This window comes from Perna viridis, chromosome 14 (assembly GCF_037379345.1).
Source record: "Perna viridis isolate PV_CMFRI_1.1 ecotype Kerala chromosome 14, ASM3737934v1, whole genome shotgun sequence".
NCBI lineage: Eukaryota > Metazoa > Mollusca > Bivalvia > Mytilida > Mytilidae > Perna > Perna viridis.
Genome location: NC_142458.1, coordinates 19,976,935 through 20,004,709, shown reverse-complemented (window position 1 = coordinate 20,004,709; position 27,775 = coordinate 19,976,935). Strand labels below are relative to the sequence as shown.

Here is a 27,775-nt window from a genome sequence, read left to right as displayed (position 1 = left end):
AAAAAGAAAGATTCTTGAAGAACAAATTTCTGTTTCAAGATCATTCAATAGGTCATCACAGCTACTCTTTTTATGAATATGAATTTTCTCATGACCTTAATCTTTTATTTTCACCAAAAAATATATTATACCTTTATAATCACCTTGCCTGTCTGTCCATCAACTGCACAGTTGTAACAGATTTCTCAGCCTCTATTCGAGGGAATGCTTACGTAATTGGTATATTGCTTTTGCATGATGACTTGTACATGTACTTCTCCATACCTCTTTTTTTCTTTCCTCAATCATCTACTTCCTGTTCACCATTTGTCAGGTCATTGCATCAGTTCCTAATAGACTTTGTATGGATGTATAGGAAGAACACTACAGGGAAGTGGACCACAAAATTTTACAGACTAATTATTATCTGTCCTCATACCTGTTATTACATGTACATTTACTTAGCAAGTGTTGATGGGAAGTAAGTAGAGATAGGAATGTCTGCCCATCCTTCCATTGCATGGACTGCATGGACCCATCTTTATTACTCTCCCTGAACACCACAAAGTAAAACTGAATGAAACTTTCACAGGAACTTCATTATATGTCCTCATTGTGCATCTTCTATTTCAGATTTTGATTGGAATAATTTTGGGAATTTCACATAGCCGATACAATGAGAATGGATATGATGTATATGTCAAAGATACAACAACCCCTGCAGGATGAAATGTGTCAGCTCAAGGAAACACTTACACCACAGGCCAGGCTGCAGCTGGTGTTAAAACAACATTATATACAGGTACAGTGAAGTACTAGAAACCATCACACCACAGGACAGGCTGCAGCTGGTGTCAAAACAACATTATATACAGGTACAGTGAAGTACATGTAGTAGAAACCATCACACCACAGGACAGGCTGCAGCTGGTGTCAAAACATTATATACAGGTACAGTGAAGTACTAGAAATCATCACACCACAGGAAAGGTTGCAGCTGGTGTCAAAACAACATTATATACAGGTACAGTGAAGTACTAGAAACCATCACACCACAGGACAGGCTCTAGCTGGTGTCAAAACAACATTATATACAGATACAGTGAAGTACTAGAAACCATCACATCACAGGACAGGCTGCAGCTGGTGTCAAAACAACATTATATACAGGTACAGTGAAGTACTAGAAACCATCACACCACAGGACAGGCTGTAGCTGGTGTCAAAACAACATTATATACAGGTACAGTGAAGTACTAGAAACCATCACACCACAGGCCAGGCTGCAGCTGGTGTCAAAACAACATTATATACAGGTACAGTGAAGAACTAGAAACCATCACACCACAGGACAGGCTGCAGCTGGTGTCAAAACAACATAATATACAGGTAGAGTGAAGTACATGTACTAGAAACCATCACATCACAGGCCAGGCTGCAGCTGGTGTCAAAACAACATTATATACAGGTACAGTGAAGTACTAGAAACCATCAGATCACAGGACAGGCTGCAGCTGGTGTCACAACAACATTATATACAGGTACAGTGAAGTACATGTACTAGAAACCATCACACCACAGGACAGGCTGCAGCTGGTGTCAAAACAACATTATATACAGGTACAGTGAAGTACATGTAGTAGAAACCATCACACCACTGGACAGGCTGTAGCTGGTGTCAAAACAACATTATATACAGGTACAGTGAAGTACATGTAGTAGAAACCATCACACCACAGGACAGGCTGCAGCTGGTGTCAAAACAACATTATATACAGGTACAGTGAAGTACATGTAGTAGAAACCATCACACCACAAGACAGGCTGTACCTGGTGTCAAAACAACATTATATACAGGTACAGTGAAGTACTAGAAATCATCACACCACAGGAAAGGTTGCAGCTGGTGTCAAAACAACATTATATACAGGTACAGTGAAGTACTAGAAACCATCACACCACAGGACAGGCTCTAGCTGGTGTCAAAACAACATTATATACAGGTACAGTGAAGTACTAGAAACCATCACACCACAGGACAGGCTGCAGCTGGTGTCAAAACAACATTTTATACAGGTACAGTGAAGTACTAGAAACCATCACACCACAGGACAGGCTGCAGCTGGTGTCAAAACAACATTATATACAGGTACAGTGAAGTACTAGAAACCATCACACCACAAGACAGGCTGAAGCTGGTGTCAAAACAACATTATATACAGGTACAGTGAAGTACATGTAGTAGAAACCATCACACCACAAGACAGGCTGCAGCTGGTGTCAAAACAACATTATATACAGGTACAGTGAAGTACTAGAAACCATCAGATCACAGGACAGGCTGCAGCTGGTGTCACAACAACATTATATACAGGTACAGTGAAGTACATGTACTAGAAACCATCACACCACAGGACAGGCTGCAGCTGGTGTCAAAACAACATTATATACAGGTACAGTGAAGTACATGTAGTAGAAACCATCACACCACAGGACAGGCTGTAGCTGGTGTCAAAACAACATTATATACAGGTACAGTGAAGTACATGTAGTAGAAACCATCACACCACAAGACAGGCTGTAGCTGGTGTCAAAACAACATTATATACAGGTACAGTGAAGTACTAGAAACCATCACACCACAAGACAGGCTGCAGCTGGTGTCAAAACAACATTATATACAGGTACAGTGAAGTACTAGAAACCATCACACCACAAGACAGGCTGAAGCTGGTGTCAAAACAACATTATATACAGGTACAGTGAAGTACATGTAGTAGAAACCATCACACCACAAGACAGGCTGCAGCTGGTGTTAAAACAACATTATATACAGGTACAGTGAAGTACTAGAAACCATCACACCACAGGACAGGCTGCAGCTGGTGTCAAAACAACATTATATACAGGAACAGTGAAGTACTAGAAACCATCACACCACAGGACAGGCTGCAGCTGGTGTCAAAACAACAATATATACAGGAACAGTGAAGTACTAGAAACCATCACACCACAAGACAGGCTCTAGCTGGTGTCAAAACAACATTATATACAGGTACAGTGAAGTACATGTAGTAGAAACCATCACACCACAAGAAGGCTGCAGCTGGTGTTAAAACAACATTATATACAGGTACAGTGAAGTACTAGAAACCATCACACCACAGGACAGGCTGCAGCTGGTGTCAAAACAACATTATATACAGGAACAGTGAAGTAGTAGAAACCATCACACCACAGGACAGGCTGCAGCTGGTGTCAAAACAACATTATATACAGGAACAGTGAAGTACTAGAAACCATCACACCACAAGACAGGCTGCAGCTGGTGTCAAAACAACATTATATACAGGTACAGTGAAGTACATGTAGTAGAAACCATCACACCACAGGACAGGCTCTAGCTGGTGTCAAAACAACATTATATACAGGTACAGTGAAGTACTAGAAACCATCACATCACAGGACAGGCTGCAGCTGGTGTCAAAACAACATTATATACAGGTACAGTGAAGTACTAGAAACCATCACACCACAGGACAGGCTGTAGCTAGTGTCAAAACAACATTATATACAGGTACAGTGAAGTACTAGAAACCATCACACCACAGGCCAGGCTGCAGCTGGTGTCAAAACAACATTATATACAGGTACAGTGAAGTACTAGAAACCATCACACCACAGGACAGGCTGCAGCTGGTGTCAAAACAACATTATATACAGGTACAGTGAAGTACATGTAGTAGAAACCATCACACCACAGGACAGGCTGTAGCTGGTGTCAAAACAACATTATATACAGGTACAGTGAAGTACTAGAAACCATCACACCACAGGCCAGGCTGCAGCTGGTGTGAAAACAACATTATATACAGGTACAGTGAAGTACTAGAAACCATCACACCACAGGACAGGCTGCAGCTGGTGTCAAAACAACATTATATACAGGAACAGTGAAGTACTAGAAACCATCACACCACAGGACAGGCTGCAGCTGGTGTCAAAACAACAATATATACAGGAACAGTGAAGTACTAGAAACCATCACACCACAAGACAGGCTCTAGCTGGTGTCAAAACAACATTATATACAGGTACAGTGAAGTACATGTAGTAGAAACCATCACACCACAGGACAGGCTCTAGCTGGTGTCAAAACAACATTATATACAGGTACAGTGAAGTACTAGAAACCATCACACCACAAGACAGGCTGCAGCTGGTGTCAAAACAACATTATATACAGGAACAGTGAAGTACTAGAAACCATCACACCACAAGACAGGCTGCAGCTGGTGTCAAAACAACATTATATACAGGTACAGTGAAGTACATGTAGTAGAAACCATCACACCACAGGACAGGCTCTAGCTGGTGTCAAAACAACATTATATACAGGTACAGTGAAGTACTAGAAACCATCACATCACAGGACAGGCTGCAGCTGGTGTCAAAACAACATTATATACAGGTACAGTGAAGTACTAGAAACCATCACACCACAGGACAGGCTGTAGCTGGTGTCAAAACAACATTATATACAGGTACAGTGAAGTACTAGAAACCATCACACCACAGGCCAGGCTGCAGCTGGTGTCAAAACAACATTATATACAGGTACAGTGAAGTACTAGAAACCATCACACCACAGGACAGGCTGCAGCTGGTGTCAAAACAACATTATATACAGGTACAGTGAAGTACATGTAGTAGAAACCATCACACCACAGGACAGGCTGTAGCTGGTGTCAAAACAACATTATATACAGGTACAGTGAAGTACTAGAAACCATCACACCACAGGCCAGGCTGCAGCTGGTGTGAAAACAACATTATATACAGGTACAGTGAAGTACTAGAAACCATCACACCACAGGACAGGCTGCAGCTGGTGTCAAAACAACATTATATACAGGTACAGTGAAGTACTAGAAACCATCACACCACAGGACAGGCTCTAGCTGGTGTCAAAACAACATTATATACAGGTACAGTGAAGTACTAGAAACCATCACATCACAGGACAGGCTGCAGCTGGTGTCAAAACAACATTATATACAGGTACAGTGAAGTACTAGAAACCATCACACCACAGGACAGGCTGTAGCTGGTGTCAAAACAACATTATAATCAGGTACAGTGAAGTACTAGAAACCATCACACCACAGGCCAGGCTGCAGCTGGTGTCAAAACAACATTATATACAGGTACAGTGAAGTACTAGAAACCATCACACCACAGGACAGGCTGCAGCTGGTGTCAAAACAACATAATATACAGGTAGAGTGAAGTACATGTACTAGAAACCATCACATCACATGCCAGGCTGCAGCTGGTGTCAAAACAACATTATATACAGGTACAGTGAAGTACATGTAGTAGAAACCATCACACCACAGGACAGGCTGCAGCTGGTGTCAAAACAACATTATATACAGGTACAGTGAAGTACATGTAGTAGAAACCATCACACCACAAGACAGGCTGTACCTGGTGTCAAAACAACATTATATACAGGTACAGTGAAGTACTAGAAATCATCACACCACAAGACAGGCTGCAGCTGGTGTCAAAACAACATTATATACAGGTACAGTGAAGTACTAGAAACCATCACACCACAGGACAGGCTGCAGCTGGTGTCAAAACAACATTTTATACAGGTACAGTGAAGTACTAGAAACCATCACACCACAGGACAGGCTGCAGCTGGTGTCAAAACAACATTATATACAGGTACAGTGAAGTACTAGAAACCATCACACCACAAGACAGGCTGAAGCTGGTGTCAAAACAACATTATATACAGGTACAGTGAAGTACATGTAGTAGAAACCATCACACCACAAGACAGGCTGCAGCTGGTGTCAAAACAACATTATATACAGGTACAGTGAAGTACTAGAAACCATCAGATCACAGGACAGGCTGCAGCTGGTGTCACAACAACATTATATACAGGTACAGTGAAGTACATGTACTAGAAACCATCACACCACAGGACAGGCTGCAGCTGGTGTCAAAACAACATTATATACAGGTACAGTGAAGTACATGTAGTAGAAACCATCACACCACAGGACAGGCTGTAGCTGGTGTCAAAACAACATTATATACAGGTACAGTGAAGTACATGTAGTAGAAACCATCACACCACAAGAAGGCTGCAGCTGGTGTTAAAACAACATTATATACAGGTACAGTGAAGTACTAGAAACCATCACACCACAAGACAGGCTCTAGCTGGTGTCAAAACAACATTATATACAGGTACAGTGAAGTACATGTAGTAGAAACCATCACACCACAAGAAGGCTGCAGCTGGTGTTAAAACAACATTATATACAGGTACAGTGAAGTACTAGAAACCATCACACCACAAGACAGGCTGCAGCTGGTGTCAAAACAACATTATATACAGGTACAGTGAAGTACATGTAGTAGAAACCATCACACCACAGGACAGGCTCTAGCTGGTGTCAAAACAACATTATATACAGGTACAGTGAAGTACTAGAAACCATCACATCACAGGACAGGCTGCAGCTGGTGTCAAAACAACATTATATACAGGTACAGTGAAGTACTAGAAACCATCACACCACAGGACAGGCTGCAGCTGGTGTCAAAACAACATAATATACAGGTAGAGTGAAGTACATGTACTAGAAACCATCACATCACAGGCCAGGCTGCAGCTGGTGTCAAAACAACATTATATACAGGTACAGTGAAGTACTAGAAACCATCACACCACAAGACAGGCTGAAGCTGGTGTCAAAATAACATTATATACAGGTACAGTGAAGTACATGTAGTAGAAACCATCACACCACAAGACAGGCTGCAGCTGGTGTCAAAACAACATTATATACAGGTACAGTGAAGTACTAGAAACCATCAGATCACAGGACAGGCTGCAGCTGGTGTCACAACAACATTATATACATGTACAGTGAAGTACATGTACTAGAAACCATCACACCACAGGACAGGCTGCAGCTGGTGTTAAAACAACATTATATACAGGTACAGTGAAGTACTAGAAACCATCACACCACAGGACAGGCTGCAGCTGGTGTCAAAACAACATTATATACAGGAACAGTGAAGTACTAGAAACCATCACACCACAGGACAGGCTGCAGCTGGTGTCAAAACAACAATATATACAGGAACAGTGAAGTACTAGAAACCATCACACCACAAGACAGGCTCTAGCTGGTGTCAAAACAACATTATATACAGGTACAGTGAAGTACATGTAGTAGAAACCATCACACCACTAGAAGGCTGCAGCTGGTGTTAAAACAACATTATATACAGGTACAGTGAAGTACTAGAAACCATCACACCACAGGACAGGCTGCAGCTGGTGTCAAAACAACATTATATACAGGAACAGTGAAGTACTAGAAACCATCACACCACAGGACAGGCTGCAGCTGGTGTCAAAACAACATTATATACAGGAACAGTGAAGTACTAGAAACCATCACACCACAAGACAGGCTGCAGCTGGTGTCAAAACAACATTATATACAGGTACAGTGAAGTACATGTAGTAGAAACCATCACACCACAGGACAGGCTCTAGCTGGTGTCAAAACAACATTATATACAGGTACAGTGAAGTACTAGAAACCATCACATCACAGGACAGGCTGCAGCTGGTGTCAAAACAACATTATATACAGGTACAGTGAAGTACTAGAAACCATCACACCACAGGACAGGCTGTAGCTTGTGTCAAAACAACATTATATACAGGTACAGTGAAGTACTAGAAACCATCACACCACAGGCCAGGCTGCAGCTGGTGTCAAAACAACATTATATACAGGTACAGTGAAGTACTAGAAACCATCACACCACAGGACAGGCTGCAGCTGGTGTCAAAACAACATTATATACAGGTACAGTGAAGTACTAGAAACCATCACACCACAGGACAGGCTGCAGCTGGTGTCAAAACAACATTATATACAGGTACAGTGAAGTACATGTAGTAGAAACCATCACACCACAGGACAGGCTGTAGCTGGTGTCAAAACAATATTATATACAGGTACAGTGAAGTACATGTAGTAGAAACCATCACAGCACAGGACAGGCTGCAGCTGGTGTCAAAACAACATTATATACAGGTACAGTGAAGTACATGTAGTAGAAACCATCACACCACAAGACAGGCTGTACCTGGCGTCAAAACAACATTATATACAGGTACAGTGAAGTACTAGAAATCATCACACCACAAGACAGGCTGCAGCTGGTGTCAAAACAACATTATATACAGGTACAGTGAAGTACTAGAAACCATCACACCACAGGACAGGCTGCAGCTGGTGTCAAAACAACATTTTATACAGGTACAGTGAAGTACTAGAAACCATCACACCACAGGACAGGCTGCAGCTGGTGTCAAAACAACATTATATACAGGTACAGTGAAGTACTAGAAACCATCACACCACAAGACAGGCTGAAGCTGGTGTCAAAACAACATTATATACAGGTACAGTGAAGTACATGTAGTAGAAACCATCACACCACAAGACAGGCTGCAGCTGGTGTCAAAACAACATTATATACAGGTACAGTGAAGTACTAGAAACCATCAGATCACAGGACAGGCTGCAGCTGGTGTCACAACAACATTATATACAGGTACAGTGAAGTACATGTACTAGAAACCATCACACCACAGGACAGGCTGCAGCTGGTGTCAAAACAACATTATATACAGGTACAGTGAAGTACATGTAGTAGAAACCATCACACCACAGGACAGGCTGTAGCTGGTGTCAAAACAACATTATATACAGGTACAGTGAAGTACATGTAGTAGAAACCATCACACCACAAGACAGGCTGTAGCTGGTGTCAAAACAACATTATATACAGGTACAGTGAAGTACTAGAAACCATCACACCACAAAACAGGCTGCAGCTGGTGTCAAAACAACATTATATACAGGTACAGTGAAGTACTAGAAACCATCACACCACAAGACAGGCTGAAGCTGGTGTCAAAACAACATTATATACAGGTACAGTGAAGTACATGTAGTAGAAACCATCACACCACAAGACAGGCTGCAGCTGGTGTTAAAACAACATTATATACAGGTACAGTGAAGTACTAGAAACCATCACACCACAGGACAGGCTGCAGCTGGTGTCAAAACAACAATATATACAGGAACAGTGAAGTACTAGAAACCATCACACCACAAGACAGGCTCTAGCTGGTGTCAAACCAACATTATATACAGGTACAGTGAAGTACATGTAGTAGAAACCATCACACCACAAGAAGGCTGCAGCTGGTGTTAAAACAACATTATATACAGGTACAGTGAAGTACTAGAAACCATCACACCACAGGACAGGCTGCAGCTGGTGTCAAAACAACATTATATACAGGAACAGTGAAGTACTAGAAACCATCACACCACAGGACAGGCTGCAGCTGGTGTCAAAACAACATTATATACAGGAACAGTGAAGTACTAGAAACCATCACACCACAAGACAGGCTGCAGCTGGTGTCAAAACAACATTATATACAGGTACAGTGAAGTACATGTAGTAGAAACCATCACACCACAGGACAGGCTGCAGCTGGTGTCAAAACAACATTATATACAGGTACAGTGAAGTACTAGAAACCATCACACCACAGGACAGGCTGCAGCTGGTGTCAAAACAACATTATATACAGGAACAGTGAAGTACTAGAAACCATCACACCACAAGACAGGCTGCAGCTGGTGTCAAAACAACATTATATACAGGTACAGTGAAGTATTAGAAACCATCACACCACAGGACAGGCTCTAGCTGGTGTCAAAACAACATTATATACAGGAACAGTGAAGTACTAGAAACCATCACACCACAAGACAGGCTGTAGCTGGTGTCAAAACAACATTATATACAGGAACAGTGAAGTACTAATTTACCGCCATATACTCCAGCTAATCTAAAGTAAAGTGAAAATTATTTCTTATCTGTTTCTCCTCCAGTATACTTTTGAATGGAATTAAATGACACTTTCACAAGTTGTACCATATTCTTATTGTGCACCTCCTATTTTAGATTTTTATCCAAATCAATATGGAGGTCCAAAGATGCATGTTACCAAATAAGGAGTGGGATATAAAGTTAGTCAGCATTAATTGTGGGACCGCATATTTCTAGTTGGCTCACCTGACTAAAGGCCAAGTGAGCTCTTGCAATGGGAAGATAATTGCCCTTTTCCACATATTTTTCCCCCTATTTTTAATTTTATTTCTTTAAAAAATCGTCTCCACTGGAAGTACTAGACAAATTAGCCTAACTTGGTAAAAATGTTCTTTAGGGTATCCTGCATAGAAGTAATGTTGTGATTTTTGATCCTTTGCAAAAACATAGCTGCCATTACTAAAAATCAAACAAAAGGGTCAAGCAGAAGTTTTTTGTTGGAGTCATTGCCCTTGAAAGAAGAAGATTTTTTTTAACAGTTCTTAGCCAATATCTTGCAAGCTACGATAGATAAAAAGAAACTTTCAATTGATGATATGATCCTTTTGTTAAGTCCTACCAAAGTCTTCTTTGAGTCAAAAGTTGTTGCCCTTGAAAGTCCAAAAAATAATCAGGTGAGTTATTCAGGCTCCTGGGAATTTCTTGTTTATTTGGTCTCATCAATATTAGGCCAAAAAAAATATGTGTGTTTACTGTACCCCGACCGAACCTATTTTTTCAGCGCTGACCATAAACATTTTCCGGAAATTTTGCCGCATCCGCATTTGATGTTGTCTACAGTAGAACCTTGTTAAGTCAGTCTTAGGGACCTTGCAAAAATGTTCAGTTATCCGAGGTCAAGGATAAACTGGAAATATTATTAGTTTCGTTAATGAATATTTCTGCATGTATATCATTTGTTGTACTTCGTAATGTCTTGCATTTCATATTGGAATTTTTTTGGGGGGGATGTTGTATATCATGTTTGAAATACTGAACAGCACGGAGTGAAATTCCTGTTTATTTTTTTCTACATTGAAAACATCATAGTTCATAACATGCTGCTTTGTCTTATTCTGTAATTAAAGAAATCTTACCAGCTGACCAAGTTCAATTGCTTATCAGTAATCAGTTCGCACCCCCTATTCAGAAAACGTGGCTACGGCCCTGACCGGGAACATTCAATAAAACACCGCTATCTACATGTATATAATAATTTCATTTGTTGCTAAAAACCAATATGTGACTTTAATTTGCATAAAACATCTGTTAAAATTCCCAGTCACATTAAAATTTTTTTTCAAGAATCACAAGACTATCATTCATTCAGAAAAAAATATACATAATTCTATTGGTTCCTTAAATTCTTCAATTGATAGATTTCTAGCTCATCTAACACCAAAGATAATTTGATTTGCAGTAATATAGAGACACAACAAAACAATTTGTGCATTTTACATGCATACATGGACATTTGCACCTTTGTTGTTTTTGTTCATTGTTGAAGACAATGAAGTTAATTTTTAACATTTTAATGATAAAACATTGTCAGATATTTTATATTCACTGAAATAAAACAACTGATCAATACACATGCTTCTACTAAATATGAAACCACAGATTCACATTTAAAATTCAAAATTAAATCAATCCTAGAATGAATTTGATACATTGGTGCATGAACAGGATGTTGCAAGTAACAACTAAACATCAGAGAAACATAGTAAGTATCTGACATCTCCAACAAAATACCAATATACAAATATAACTGCAAAACTGAAAAAAAAAACCTACAGACACTATTTTTTTTTCAGCAGGGTACAGTAAACACACATACATTTTTTTTTTTGGCGTTACAGTATTTTCCAGAGTATAGACCTCGTCATATGTGCTGGTACCCAAATCAAACAAAGTTTTGATGGGTATTATGGAATCTGACGGTCTGTCCCTCTTGTAATATCATTTACATGTATCTTAACAGATTTTGAAGCAGTTTTAACGAATACAAATATTTATTTGTTCATACACATTTACAATAAATGGTTATGACACAATACACAAATACCACAAGACTAGGCATGTACATGTACATGGGTTTTAAGGAAAAAAAGATATTTTTTACTAGATGCCTGCAAGGGGAGATTTACATAACAAAACTACTAAGTTAGTTGAACTGGAACCAAATTTGCTATCCTGTATTTTATGAATATAAACAGTGCTCAAGGATTTTTCAGAAATTGAGGTTTCCTCGGGAAAAATCCATGTAAAATCAACTTTCCCACAGTCAATGACTGCTTTCCTAACAAAATAAATCCTAACAGCATATGGAGTTTTCAACGTGCCACAGGAAAGTGTAACTAAGTACCTAACTTTCCCTGACCCAAATTTCACCTTCCCCGGGTAACAGGAAATAGAAATCCTAGAACACTGATAAATATTCAGATGAATTAAATTTTCAAGTAATTTTACTTCCCTTTCAGAGTTTGAAGCAGGGATACTGTTTTATGTGTGTATGTACCTTTTGCTACAAGATGGCACACACATCTACACATGTTGTTGATGGAGCTAGTCCTTGTTGATGCTTCTTCGCAGTGTACGCAAATATATACAGGACTGGGAAACTGATCATGTTGACATGATTTTTAAATGAATTTTTTTCTCAAGTGGCAAGCTTATATGGTAAGAATATTGTTTAAAAGACCAGTATAAGGGGAGCAGAAACTGTGGGGATTGGAACTCTTATAATTCCTATTCCTCACTCATAAGAAGTTGAAAAAAAAAGTAAACAAGACCATAATAAGATTGATGTCCATTTTTTATTACATTCTAAAAAAAAGGGGTCTGTAGGCAGGCATTTTCATTTCATCTAAATTTTTTTCTGCACAGGCTTTACCATTATTTCAACCAAATCAAGAGGAGATGATACAAAATGATTTCTCCTAAAACCCTCAAAGTTGGAAGGAACTTACTAAATTTTTAATACTTGTAGTTCTAGATGTGCACCAAATTTGCTACTGGGGTATTTGCATTTCCCTGAAATCATTTCTTACCTAGGAAAAAGAATGCCAAAATGGCCAAAATAGGGGGTCAATTTTAGATTAAACAGAAGAGATTCATCAAACAAATCAGTAATAACTATATTTGTATACAATAACATTTTATACTTTCATTTTCAGGTGAGAGACATACACCTCATATGGATAAAACAATGTTAGATGTTATTTATTATACCCTACACAAAGAAGTAGTGGAGGGTATAATATTTTTGACCTGCTTGTCTGTCAGATTTAACTTTTGTTCCACTAAGATGATTTTTACCGAAATTACGGACCTTGAACTTAGCAAATTCACAGAAAGTACAGTTTTCTGAACATTCCTAAATGCTTACAGATATTGACAAGATTTTTAGTGTATATATTCATTATAGTTATTGTTAGGACCAGTAATTGTTAGAATGTTCAATATTTAGAGGGTTTCTGTGTATATTTTTTCTTCAGCAATAGTATATGTACCTTGACTTTTCAGTTATTTATGTTTATATTTTATCTGCCAAAACTAAATTCATAATCATGTCTAAAATTGCTATAATACCTTGAGTTTTAATGATCCCAGATAAATCTTCACAATAGTAATGTTAACTATATCCCATAAAGTTAACAATAAGAACCAAGTAGTTAAAATTATGTTTTCAGAGTAAGTCTATCTTTTTTTGTCAATTAAGCTCAGTATCAAGTTGTCCTTAGAAATACCTATTCAAATCGTTCATTAGGTTTGATTATAAGTTTCTCTTTTCATATGACTCAGTACATGAATGAGTACTTTGACAATATACAGCTAGGAATTTAATGGTAGGCTGATAATCGTTAAGATCAAAAGGTATTTTTTCTGTTTAAGGAGGTTGACCTCGGGTAAGAGACACATCTCTTCCATATCATTGGAGCCTTTGTATTCAGTGTTTAACATTAATCTTGACTAAGCATCAAAGTTAAAATAGGACTGATTTCATTCTGTTTCAAACGAAAATGTTGGTAAAATTGAATATGATGCAAGCATATCACTGATTTATCCCTTACCTTAAGTCTACTTCTTTAAATGTTCTTCAAGTCTTTGACATCTAAGGTAATTATACTTTCCCCGAATTTTGAGGCTTTGATCATCGTGGAACGACTTTTTTTAGATTTTTTGGAATGCACTGTGTCCATAAGTCTGTCCATCTGTCCTTCATACATTTACTGCCCTATATAACTTATTGTATGTGTGGGGATGTACCTAGCACCACAACCGATTTGTTGTTAAAATAGTTCCTGTCCGTCTGTCCATCTGTTTTAGTAATATATTTCTCAGCTTCTATTGGAGGGAATGCTTAGTTTTAAAGTATATTGCTTTTACATGATGACTTGTACCGTGTCTCCCCTTATCAAGTTCCTTGCTCATTTACTTCCTGTTTATACCTTTTTCAGTTGGTACTTAATGAAAATTAATGAAAATTTTTGTAGATATCCCAGCTTCTATTTGGAGGGAATACCTATATATTTGGTATATTACTTTTTCATGATGACCCTTTTCTGTGTCCCCCTTTTTCATGTTCCTCACTCATCCACTTCCTGTTAACCAAGCAACTAAGTAATTTTCGGGGGTACATAACAGAATTTTTCGTAAGTTTTCTCAGCTTCTATTAGAGGAAATGTTTAGATATTTGGTATATTGCTTCTGCATAATGACCTATACCGATTCTCGTCTTTATAGGTTCATCTCTCATCTGCTTCCTGATTACTGATCAACTCAGCTATTTTTCAGATGGTACATGTACATAATGGAAATTTTCATAATTTTCTCAGCTTCTATTGGAAAGAATGCTTCGATATTTGGTATATTGCTTTAGCAAGATGACTTGTACTGCGTCTCTCTTTCCCAGCTTTGACTGAAATGGTTGAGTGGGGGTATTCCTAGCATGATTAAGGGTGCGACATCTTATTGATTTTGGAATATTAAGGGGTTGTGAAAATACTCTTTGGGGTGGGGGGTATGATAAAGAAAAATTGAGTAACTCCCTGGACCGGAACTCCAGGTGATATTTGTCCCAAAAAAACGTTTAAATGTTCTCAGTTTGTTTTGACACCCCTCCATGGAAATAAGAAAAAAATCAAGCTCATCCTTCTAGAATATAATAAGATGTCACCCCCTCATTTGATTTTTTTATATAAAAAAGTGAAATGCCCTATTATAAATCAGAATACCGAATTCAGAGGCCCCCCCTTTTTATACATTTTATTTTTTTTTTCAAGAGCCTCACCCCCACTCTATTGGTATGTTAAAATTTCAAATCCCCAATATCACCTTCTTTTATAAGTGTATGGTCCACGTTAATGAAATCTCTGTCTTTGTATTTGCTTTTTTTTTACTCTAAAATTGTAATTTTATGTAATCATTTGAATGAAATTATCCCACTTGAACATTGAAAACATTGGGTTTATTTTTTCACTTTAAAAGATTTCTTATTGCACAATGTTTTCTAACAATTAGGCTATATCATTATCAGGCATCCACTGTACATATTATTTTGCATCAGAATCCATATTACAGTTGAGCAAGAATTTAAAGCCTCTTGGATAAAAAAATACAAAAATAAAAGAATTAAATAAGTAACAAATTAAAGACTTTGAAGGCTTTACAGACATTTTCTTATCTCAGGCTATTGATAAAAAAATCAGCTGAAAATCTGTATTAATTTATATGGGAATAAGTTTGAAAAAATGTTGCATATAGAATGTTAGTCAGGGGGTTAAGTTTTGTGGTTTTATGTCATACAGAATGTTAGTCAGGGGGTTAAGTTATTGGGTTTTATGTCATACAGAATGTTAGTCAGGGGGATAAGTTTTGTGGTTTTATGTCATACAGAATGTTAGTCAGGGGGTTAAGTTATTGGGTTTTATGTCATACAGAATGTTAGTCAGGGGGTTAAGTTATTGGGTTTTATGTCATACAGAATGTTAGTCAGGGGGTTAAGTTATTGGGTTTTATGTCATACAGAATGTTAGTCAGGGGGTTAAGTTATTGGGTTTTATGTCATACAGAATGTTAGTCAGGGGGATAAGTTTTGTGGTTTTATGTCATACAGAATGTTAGTCAGGGGGTTAAGTTATTGGGTTTTATGTCATACAGAATGTTAGTCAGGGGGTTAACTTATTGGGTTTTATGTCATACAGAATGTTAGTCAGGGGGTTAAGTTATTGGGTTTTATGTCATACAGAATGTTAGTCAGGGGGTTAAGTTATTGGGTTTTATGTCATACAGAATGTTAGTCAGGGGGTTAAGTTATTGGGTTTTATGTCATACAGAATGTTAGTCAGGGGGTTAACTTATTGGGTTTTATGTCATACAGAATGTTAGTCAGGGGGTTAAGTTATTGGGTTTTATGTCATACAGAATGTTAGTCAGGGGGTTAAGTTATTGGGGTTTATGTCATACAGAATGTTAGTCAAGGGGTTAAGTTATTGGGTTTTATGCTTCATGGTTTTGACATGCATTGAGTCATTGCCAGAAATTAAGGTTAATTGCTTTTGTCTATACTGTTTAATAAACCATTTTGATAATGTCTTGTGTTCCTTTAAAACAAATATCCTTCCATTAAAATCTGAAAATTGTCTTCCAAAGAGCAGCAATATTGTACCTAGTTATTATTTTTTTTTATCAGATCAAAGTAGATAAAACAGTTTATATAGGCATTGTTGGCCTGTAGTTGGTAGACTAGCATAACAAAATAAAGTGGTCGGGTGCTTGAACTTACCCCCCTCCACCTTTTTGCCATTTTATGCAGGGGCATTGATAGAAAAAAATTAAGTTCAATGGGAGGATCTTTGGGATTTTGACATACTGCTCATTTAGTGCCTGTACCTTTTTTCATCAACATATTTAATATTATTTCATGTGTTTTTTTTTTAAATTTAATTAATTCACAGTGCCACTTCTTCCAGTATCATCTAAATTTGTCTTATTTTATGTCTTATAATATAGGTACTGATCATTTTGTTTCAAAAGATGGGGTTTGGGGTGATTTAGTCTTATCTTTTGTCTGTCCATTGCTGCATGAAAACAAAAGTTTGCAAGAATTTGGTATCATTTCTGTTTCAAAGAAATCTAAAGATTCCCTTGCTAATAAAATCGTTGGTGACTTTTATACTTGTAACTTTTCAATCAAATTTTAGATGGAAACAGCAATCATCATTCCTTATACTTAAATTTCTGTTTTTCTACCACAGTTGCATTTCAGTTCCATTTCGACTTCATTTACATATTGTTTGTACTTACTGAGGAAGGTGCCATTTAGCATTGGGATGGGGGGTGACTGGAAAATTGGAAGCATTGTTTAATACTTTCCTTGGTCCATCTGTATCAATTGTATGCATAACTGTTGGTAGTTTAAAAAAAAACTTTTGATTTATATATATTTTTGTAAGATTATTCGATGGAGTATTGTAGCAGTTACATGACATGTCGATTTCAGTAGTGTTTTGTTTTTCACGTTAACTCTCATGAGTTAGGTCAGCTTTCAAGAAAAAAAACAATTTAATATCATCGGTAAAGATAATTAATTTTGATGTGCTTTTTTTATGATGAAATAGTTGCACAAAATTCTTTAAGAAGCCTTTACTTTCAGAAAGGTTAGGTATAAATTAAGTGTAACTTTACACATCTATGCATGTATATTACAGATCTGGTAGACCTATTTTATCTTCCGATGTATTATTGTAGTGTATTTGTATATTATATTGTAATTATATGTTAGATTTGTATGTAAACAATTAATTGTATTTTACTGTATCGCATTCTGTATATTTTATATACCTTGTTGCTACCTACTTGTCTTAGCAATAAATATATTAAATTGTATATTTTTTTCACTCTTTTTAACCAGTAAACACAAATATTCACAAACGGATTCTTTCTCAATTATAAATTGGTATAGTTACTTTGGATCTGTCATTATGTGCATGTATCACCAGGTCAATATCTGTCACTGTATAGATTCAGACCAACTAAAATTACTACAGAATAGTCATGGCAAAGTCCAACTTTTTAATACAGGTTAGTTACACTGTAAAGTGTAAGTGTTTGTAAGAATCAGGCAAAATGAGAAAAAATGAGAAACATGCTTGTCAAAACCCCACCGATCTCGCAATAAAATTTCACTCCATGATACTCTATTTGAAAAGACCATTTTTAATCTCTGCATCACTAGCTTTGCTCAGAAATTTTTTCAATAGAATGTGAGAAAAATGAGGTTTTTACAGAGTTATCTGCCCTTGAAATGTTCATTTTTTTTTTGTGCATTTCAATGAAATTGTAACTCAATGGGCCAGCATGAAATGGAAAATCTTGTGTATTTTCCTTGATTCCTACGGTGAAAGTAGTCAAATTAAACTATCAAAATAGTGTTTTTTTTTTCATACAATGTTTCACCCACTGCCTGATTCTTACAGATACTGACACTTAATTACAAAATTTGTTAGGACACAACATCTTACAATGAAGACATCTACAACATAAACAAGCTTGTTGTGGATTGAATTGCCATTATTTTGACTCTTCTCTTCTCAGGTCATTATACCCCCTATAGCCTAACGAGCGAATTGTAAGAGTTTTTATAGGACTGCAAACAAATGTATAGTTGGACACCAAGTTCAATATTTTGTGGGGTCAATATGCCATTGAATTTGATATCAAGTGAACAAACGTGGATTGATTGTAGGCAGGAATTTTAAGCAGTTCAGTACAAGTATGATTGATCAAACAGACCCTAATTTGTACTAGACTGGACAGGATTTTTGATACCAACACACCACTTGAAGGCATGCTTATTTCATCCAATCAGTCACACTATTCTGAATCCCTGTCAGCCAGTTGTCAATATTATCAAGCTATAACTACCAGATTTAAAGTCATCAGGTATGTACTGACCAATGATTGAGACGACCTATGAGTCTCGCATTATAGAAACGAACAGGTGGTTTGTATCACTATTTTATTGGAAATTGTGATCCTAAGTTTTTCAGGTACATTAGCAGACAGCTGTAGGTCTAGGGGTGTAATATAGGGTTTCGGATATAGGTCTGGAGGTGTGTTATAAAGATGTGATATTGGGTATGCGATATAGGGTAGACCGTATAGAGTTCAAACAAACACTTATTATGCACATACAAAAAAGTTATATTTCAATCTAAATATATGGTAGATTACAATGTTTTTATATCGTATACACGTTCAGCTGTGGGTGTCGATGAGTCTAAAACAATAGGTTTTCTTCAACCTGCTGCAAGCCTAAACCGTCTTTTAATTCAAAAAGCTGTTAGGTACACATAGGGAGTGTTATATAAAGTCTCTGGTACACTGTAGTAGAATACATGAACTGGTATTATGTATATATCTTGCAGTCAAATATATGAATGCGGGCTGTTTTTCCACCTCCAGCTGCATCCCTGTACCAAAGTTAACAAAAGTGCACCACCGCGTTATTTTTTTAATAAAAAGGCATTCATAAAATGCGAAAAATTCTCCACATATGGGTGCTACATCAGAAGCAGGTTTTGGATTTTACGAAGGGGTATGAAAGGAAACCAGACTATGACATGTTTAATGAATAAATATGATAAATTGCCATATTCAATACAATATTTAGCAGATTACGATTGTTTGGGTTTTTTTTCTTAAAAAAGTAGGGGCGGATCCAGATACTTTGAAAATGAGGGGTTCCAGCCAGGGTACCTCGGGAAAAGGTTGCTAGGACATTATTTGCTATTTTTGGTAAATTTTACACAAGAAAATGACAAACTTTCCAATAAAAGTGATGGGTGCCAACTCCTGCACCCTGCCCCTGCATCCAACAGTGAAAAGGAGGGGCATTCACCCATTACGCTCTCACCTGGACCCGCCCCTGTACAGGTGTACAATTTATTGGAATCAATGGAGTGACCCAGATTAGCAGGTCTTAATTAATACCAGCATTAGAAGAGTACATATGTTATTTTCCGTTATGTTCCTATATCTACGAAAAAGAGAGCTCTGAATATCTTTTATTGCTTAACTAATCTGCCCTTTTTGCGGAGATGGCGATATAGCTGATGAATATCATATATACTAAAACGCAAGTCCTTCATGATGGAAAGAGAAGTATATATAGATAAGAAGACTTGATCAGATTAAGAACTAGAGGTCAATAACAAACATTTTTTCTGATGTCTGAATGATAGCCCAAGTAAAACATAACTGATTTCTTTGAAATTGTACCACAGAGAGTCAGCAGCTTTTTCTTCGAATTAAGAAAGTCCAGACAAACTTTTGATGAAGTCGATTTGCTAGACTTAACAGAAACCCATTTATCTGATCGTTATAATTGTAATACAGCAATAACAATAGGTGTCCTATAAGCCTCTCCTTTATTATCTATAGTGTATAAAATGATTTGTCTAATTAACAAATAAAAAGAAAAAAAATAGAACAACATAATTATGATAAAAGACTTCCTTTGAATGTACTACTCGAACAGTCCGCTGAAAGCACTTTCCGATATGATAGCCTCATAATAATTAAATGTCCGCAAGAGACTGTCTCATTTTTAAATAAATAAACTATGGATGATCCATGGAACCATCCGTAGAAAAGGTATAAGATTAATTAAATTTATCAAAATATGTATTAATTGTATTCGGAATAAAATGTGCGCAGGTGCGTCAGTTATTATATTTTCACAATGGATGTCTTATGAGGTACCAGCATAGTGGGTACCAGGTACAGTAATCTTGTAAATTTGGTATAAAATTGTTTCACCATACCATTCATATCTAGACAAACTTGGATAAGTTCCCTTTATGATTAACTAATTTCGGGTGACACTCATTTTACTGAAAGAATCAACTTAAGGGGGACACTAGCTGCCGCCCTCAGGCATTTGTTTTCATCTATTGTCACGCAATCGACCTGGGCATTAATTAATGCCTGTGTTGCAGTCGCCCCCCCCCCCCAAAAAAAAAAAAAAAAAAAAAAAAAAAAAAAGAGAGACATTTTAATGCACACATGTACATTGACCCACAAAAATATGTATTTTCATTTTTGCAAATTGATGTAATGGTAAGCCGCCTAAGGGAAAATGAGCCCCCCTTGTTATCTTTTATAAAATTTTATTGAGCCAATGTACAGATTGATTGATTATTGGGGTTTAATGCCCGAGCAGCAATATTTCAGCTATATTCAGGAGATGAACATGAAATGAACATGAAATAATGATGATGATAAAATGAAAAAAGGGATGGGACACAAGGGTAATAGGGTCGACAAATTTAGATTGCCACAAGAAAAAGGGAGGGATGGGTAGGGTCGGGGAATTTAGCCTCCTGTGGCAGGGCACAAAGGTTCCTACTTCTATTGAATACCACCGCAGGGTTCTTTAACGTGCGAGGAACATGGCATCTTTCCCAACACACTGCACCAGTATGGTTTGCGGTCAGGTTTTCCGTATTATAGCCTGACAACCCAAGCATATAACACGCCAGGGGTAACCCATTCCACCACCTGGGGTACACATCCCAGTTGCTCTGTGGGCAGAGCGCCTAGCCCCCGGCTAGGTTTCTGAGCACTGTTTAGTTGCCTTTTATGACAAGCTTAGCGCTGCTGCACGCTTATTCTTTTGACATGCGGACCTGCATAGGGCACCAATGTACAGTACACCCAGAGAGGGAGGATTTTCTTACTTATAGTTTAGTGTCGAGTGGATCACTTAGTTTTACAGAGACCTGAAATCCTCCAGGTGATTTCTCCCATCTGGGAGTATTTTATTGTCTTTTTGGGAGTATTTTGGAGTCACTCCCAAGTATTTTATTACATTTTGTATTATTGTCATGTTCATGTGAGGGGATGTAGGTGGTACTTCAAAGGATAATCAGGGCAATAAAAAACTCCCAGCTTGCAATTTAATTTTTTTGTTATGAGTCTTTATTAAGTTATATATTCTCAAAGTAGTAAGATAGAACTCTGTTGATATGCATATATGTATAGGTTAAATAGCTAATGTCCAAATATCTACACACCACTTATAAGTGTACCTGTGTTTAGTTTCACACCAATAGTATTCAATGTTAACTTTAAAATAAGTCCTGGTTTTTCAATGTTTTCTTCCCTTTATTGTCTACATACAACTACACTTGTGTTATGTCAGTGTCTGAGTCAGAGGTACATGTAGGTGGAGGGTGTTGGTAACACACATTTTCCTAGAAAATGTCATGTTCATGTGTAGCACCCCCTTTTCTGAGGAAACATGGGTGGAACCCCACTTTTAATTTGTCTGGATCTGAACCCGACCATGGTTAGGCTATCTATACAAAAATAGCATTCATTATTTTCATTTTAAACTTAACAAATAAGTTTCCAATAACAGATCCCTGTGACATATAGGAACAGATGGTGTGCTCCGAACTAGGAGTATCACCAGTACAGAAAAAAAAATATTGGCCTAATTTTTTAACTTTATTGGAGAGCACCATGATTGAATAGGCTAATGTGGATAAGTTGAGCATATGTTTTGGTGTAATCTAAAGTATATAAGCATTCAATAGCATTTAGCATCAGAATCAAAGTTGTAAGATGTTATAATTGCACGTCACATGCTTAACCTTTATACATTGGAGACTCACCGTTTAAAAAGACTTTGTTAGATGTGTAACTCATATTTTGGCAAAAGGTGAACAGAACTCATTCTAGAGACTATACGATCTACCAGAGACCATAATATACATGTGATTTGCAATGAACTAAACTCTCAAAGTAACATGCGAGGGATTGAGATTATGTATACTTACTATAAGTTACTTAATCAATATAAACAACTTGCCTAAATGATTGTACATAAAGTTTCTTTGAATATTAATATGAAACCTTAAGTTTCCCATGCCATGATATTATAGCTTCAAGTCACATTTTTTCTTTTTACCAAAACAACCAAAAAGGGAAGTACATGTATTGATTACAAGTAACCCTCCCCCATTTTACTAGAATGAAAATAATTATTTATTTAGTTTCAAAAGATATTTAAATACAATCTTCAGTTGCTCAATGTTACTCCTTTTTGACATTTGCTACAATTTATTTTAGGTAACAAAAATTGTATTTCATGAAAAGGCAGGGTTTTTCCTGCTTTAGATCATTATGGACCCATTTTGTATATATAGGAGCCTATGGAAATATTCATGATTTCATTCAATTGGGCATTTGAAAAAAAAAGGGGAACAATTAAGATGTAATTTTAATAAGATTGGGAAACAACTTAAAAACAACCAATTAAAGAGAGAATTTAAGACCTATTGAAATTTCTGTATCAGAAACTAAGATTGGTTCTTTTTTTTTTTTATTATACACCAAAAGTAACTGGAGGGTGTATAAAAATCATCCAGTCTTACTGTCTGTCCAAATTTCTTACAAGCACAAATCCTCCTAAACAGCTAAAGGAATTGTGATGAAATTTTATATGAAGGTTGGGTATGATATGTACATGTAGATGTGCATGAAGAAACATAATGTAAGTCAGGACATCAAAGGGAGATAATTCACATTATGGTTTTACATGTTAAAACCTTAGAAGCAGTCGGTAACTCCTTCTAAACTGCTCTAGGGATTTTGATGAAATTTTATAGGAAGGTTTGATGTCATATGTAGATGTGCATGTAAAATTGTATTTACTTTGGGAGGACTCCAAAGGGAGATAATCCAGATTAAGGGTTTTGCATGTTAAAACCTTGTAAGTACAACTACTCCTTCATTACTCAAGGGATTTTGATAAACTTTATAAGGAGCAATGTCATATGTAGGAACATAATGACTGTCCAAGGACTCCCAATAAAAAAAAAAAAAAAAACATGTTAATTTGCTTTTCATGTTTAAACCTCTAAAGCACCACTCCTGCTACACTGCTGAAGGAATTCTGAAATAATTTTATAAGAAGGTTGGATATCATATGTAAATGAGCATGAATGAATATAATTAATGTTAATGACTCCAAAGGGAGATAAATCCAAATTAAATATTTTTACATTTTAATCCATTTGAAGTGGCAGTTACATGTATTCACGTTATGAGCTTGCTCATAGTATTTCTACTCTACACTAATTAGTTTCCTTCGACAGTTTTGCTGCAGTAAAATTGCAGGAACTGTTTGCAAAAACAAATTGTTATACTACATGTTTAATGTATGCCGCAACATTGTGGCAAAATAAACAAGATTAATACATGTAAATAATGATGTTTTATATAGCAATATACATGTACATGTATATAATAAGAAACATAAGCTCTGGTGAGGTTTTGACTGACATATTGCCAGTGATCATTTATACCAAACTTCTCTATAATTTTTTTTCAAAATTAAAGCATTTATTAGAGACCGACTTTGGTTCATACTGGTCCAGTAGTATCAGAGCCGAAGAGTTTTGAAAAGTTGTTTAAATGACAGATGCAGTTAATTGCAATAGTTAAATGCTTTAGGCCAGAATACACACACATGGGAGAGATATGAAGTTTCTAGAAGTAAAAATTCATCAAAGTATGCCAAAGGCTGCCAAACTAGAAAAAAATGTGGATGCCGTCATTCAAAAGGCAAAAGATGCATCAAAGCTTTGTTGATGTGTGATGTGAGACAGATAAGACGATGAGCTCATTTATAAATATAACATCAGTACTATTACTAATAGTTCACTGGATACTACTAGTAACATCAGACTTAAATTGGGAAGCAAACAGGTAAGTTATTGTTAGATTTAGCATACAACAGAATTAGAAATAGTAGCTTGCCTGCCAGCCTGAGACTGGCTATTTTTATGTAGCCATATAGTAAATATATTGAAAAATTATATTGAGGACTGGTTAGAATTTGAGTGTTTCCTACCATGCATACAATAGGTAAGCAAACAGCCCGTTATCATTATGTTTTAAAGGAAAATATAAGATCTGCAAACAGGTAAATGTTTATATATTAAGTATTGGTATCTTAACTAAACAAAAATGATCATAAGAATTTGATCATATCTTATTTTGTAGGTCTATGATAACCATAAGTCAGTAGAAGACTCCAATCAAATACAATGAGGAACATCAGAATTCCTTATAGAGCCATGATGAGTGTTCCCAGCTGTCTATACAGAATGGTTTGATAATGTTTTATTATTCTTTTGTACACCTTTCTTCCGACCAATGTTTTATTGTGAACTACTGTATGTCTATCTGTCCACATGTATGTAACACACCATTTGCCTATTCTGTGCATAATTCTGTTAAGATTCTAGCTGCTTACAAATTTCAAAGATATAAAGATATGAAGGGTGTGCATGTGACATATTTTATGAAATGTTCTAGGAGATTTTCATATCATATTCTGTTAAGAAACGAGAAACTAGAAACAGTTTTTGTGTTATACATTAGTTGATGGTAATATATGGAGAAGTTTGGCATAAGATATGAAACCTGCACAACCACACAACCACATGTCTATGAAGTCACTATTTGTAAGTCAAGTCTGAAAATGATACTTCCTTGATCAGTTTAATGTGAACACTTTAAACATACATGTACATCTTTATAGTAAACCTTTCTTTGTAAGAATCTATACACTACATATGTTGTCCTAATTATGCTTTCAATGTCAGATTTTTACAGTTTTAAATGAATTAAGATGTGCAACATGACAGTGCCACATGTATAGCTGGTGCATGTAGATGTGCATAAAGCAAGAATCTAACATCCAAACCTTGCAAAGGGGGATAATCCAAGTTTTATTCTTCCCCTTTGTACAGCCTGAACTCCTCCAAAAACCATAATATGGAATTTAGTTGAAACTTTATAGATAGATCAGTCTATGGAATTTTGTTGAAACTTTGCAGGAATAGATGAAACTTTGAATGTGAATTAGTTGAAACTTTACAGGAATAGATTAAGCTTTGGAATTTTGTTGAAACTTTACAGGAATCTAAAAATACTAAAATCATACATACAAAGTAACAAAAGCAATTGAGTAACTCAGACTCCACTAAAAACTGGGAGCATGGACCAGGTGCACCGGTAGGGTAAACGTCCTCTGCTTTTCTAGAAACAACCGCCGAGTTGCTCATAAAAAGTCAAGTCCGGGGTAGACAAACGAGGAAAGGAAAACTATGAGCCGTTGAATAAATCAGTTTTCATGGTGCAGATGGATACATCATTACGATTTACGAGTATGAAAAAGATGGGGGGAAATCTAACTAATGAAAGTATTGTGTATGATCTACCAAACATATGGCATATGTTCCATTTCAAAATGTAACAAAAACCCTTTTAATTATAAAACCCTTAAATGCTTGTATGTACAACGATACATTTGGTAAACATGTATCGAATTTGAACTACATATTTCAAGAAATTAACAAACTGAGCTACTGCAATACATGTACAATTGCCTGATTTGATTTCATTTTCTAATGATTATTATTTTTTTTCTGTTCAAATTGTATTTACCATACTAGAAGATGTTGAGCTTGTTTTGTATTTGGCATTTTCTTCTAAATATGCAAATTTTGATTGAAATTGACATGATAATTGGAGATTGGAGTTTTTGTTTTCTGAATTAACGATAACGACGCAATACTTAATTTGAAATTACATTTTCATCCACAAATAATAGAAAAAAAACATGAATATATATTTTCCTTAATATATAAAAGCAGTATGTATTAAAGCACTTTGATGCAATTTCCTTCAGTAGTTACGGAGCTCTGGAATTGTTAAAACTTATTAACACTATATATCATTCTCTATTTTCTATCCTTCACAGTAGATTGTCCCTACATGTATTCCTAATTTTTCAACCCCCTTTTCCCTTTTAATCTCCATTATCTTTTGATTTTCTAATGAAATATTTGATTTTTTCACATTTAAGTCTTTAATATTTAAAAAAAAAACGATTAAATGTAGTTTCTTACAAAAAACATATTCAAACAGGAGTTCTCAATTCCCGCTATTCAAAATCATAATCACCTATCGAATTTCTTATCCCTATTTTTCCATTCCCCAGTCCTCTTTTTACTATGAAATAGTACGGATGTTCAATACAAGTATAGCATGATTTAATAATGTATCTCTAAATCAATAACATTTGAAGCATGGGAATAACATCTTAATTATGCAGTTTTGCATTTTTTTTTCATTTCAAGACAATGATATTAATCAAAGTGTTACATGTGCTATTTTCACAATGTTATGTCATATGCTTGTTCTTGCATGCAATTCCTTATGAAGAAATAAGTGATTTACAACCGTCATAAGTTTCTATATCCTGTCTATGTAGTTCCCCTACGTGTGTAAAGCGTACATCACAAAAAGAAAAAGTTCACCATCAATCCAATAGCAAATAGTATGGCCGTCACCATAAACAAAGTAACCATTGTCTGTGAGATGAAGTGAATTATTGCAATTAAATAGCCGGAAATTGTCGACGGGCTAGTCCTCTTCCTAAACATTAAGCAAAGTGTTATTCAGGAAATGATTTGAGGATATATTTATTTGTTTGTTGTGCACAATATCATTTGACTTTGTTCGTGCTTATCTTTGATCAAATCAAAAAGGATTGGGCAACTTTATTGAATTTATAAAAACCATAGATTTTTGTTGGATAGATAAATTGATCTACAAATCAAATCAATGTGTTGAGATATTCCATGAATAAAGTAGGATGCATTATTGAGTGTTTTTGTTCGTTTTTTCGATTCATTTTTGACCT

General features: G+C 36.3%; 1 long non-coding RNA gene across 3 annotated transcripts in view; it reads left to right on the top strand.

Moving 5' to 3' along the window:
- The window catches only part of LOC148598559 (uncharacterized), a 28,957-nt gene extending 11,080 nt beyond the window's left edge, over nt 1-17,877 (top strand). The window contains exons 3-5 of one of the 3 annotated variants that reach the window (XR_015918439.1): nt 613-781; nt 12,468-12,666; nt 13,164-17,877. This is a non-coding gene — a long non-coding RNA (uncharacterized LOC148598559). Of the gene's footprint in view, nt 1-612; nt 782-12,467 lie in introns of all 3 variants that reach the window. The other 2 variants (XR_015918441.1, XR_015918440.1) reach the window with 2 other exon arrangements.
- Nucleotides 17,878-27,775: the final 9,898 nt, after the last annotated feature.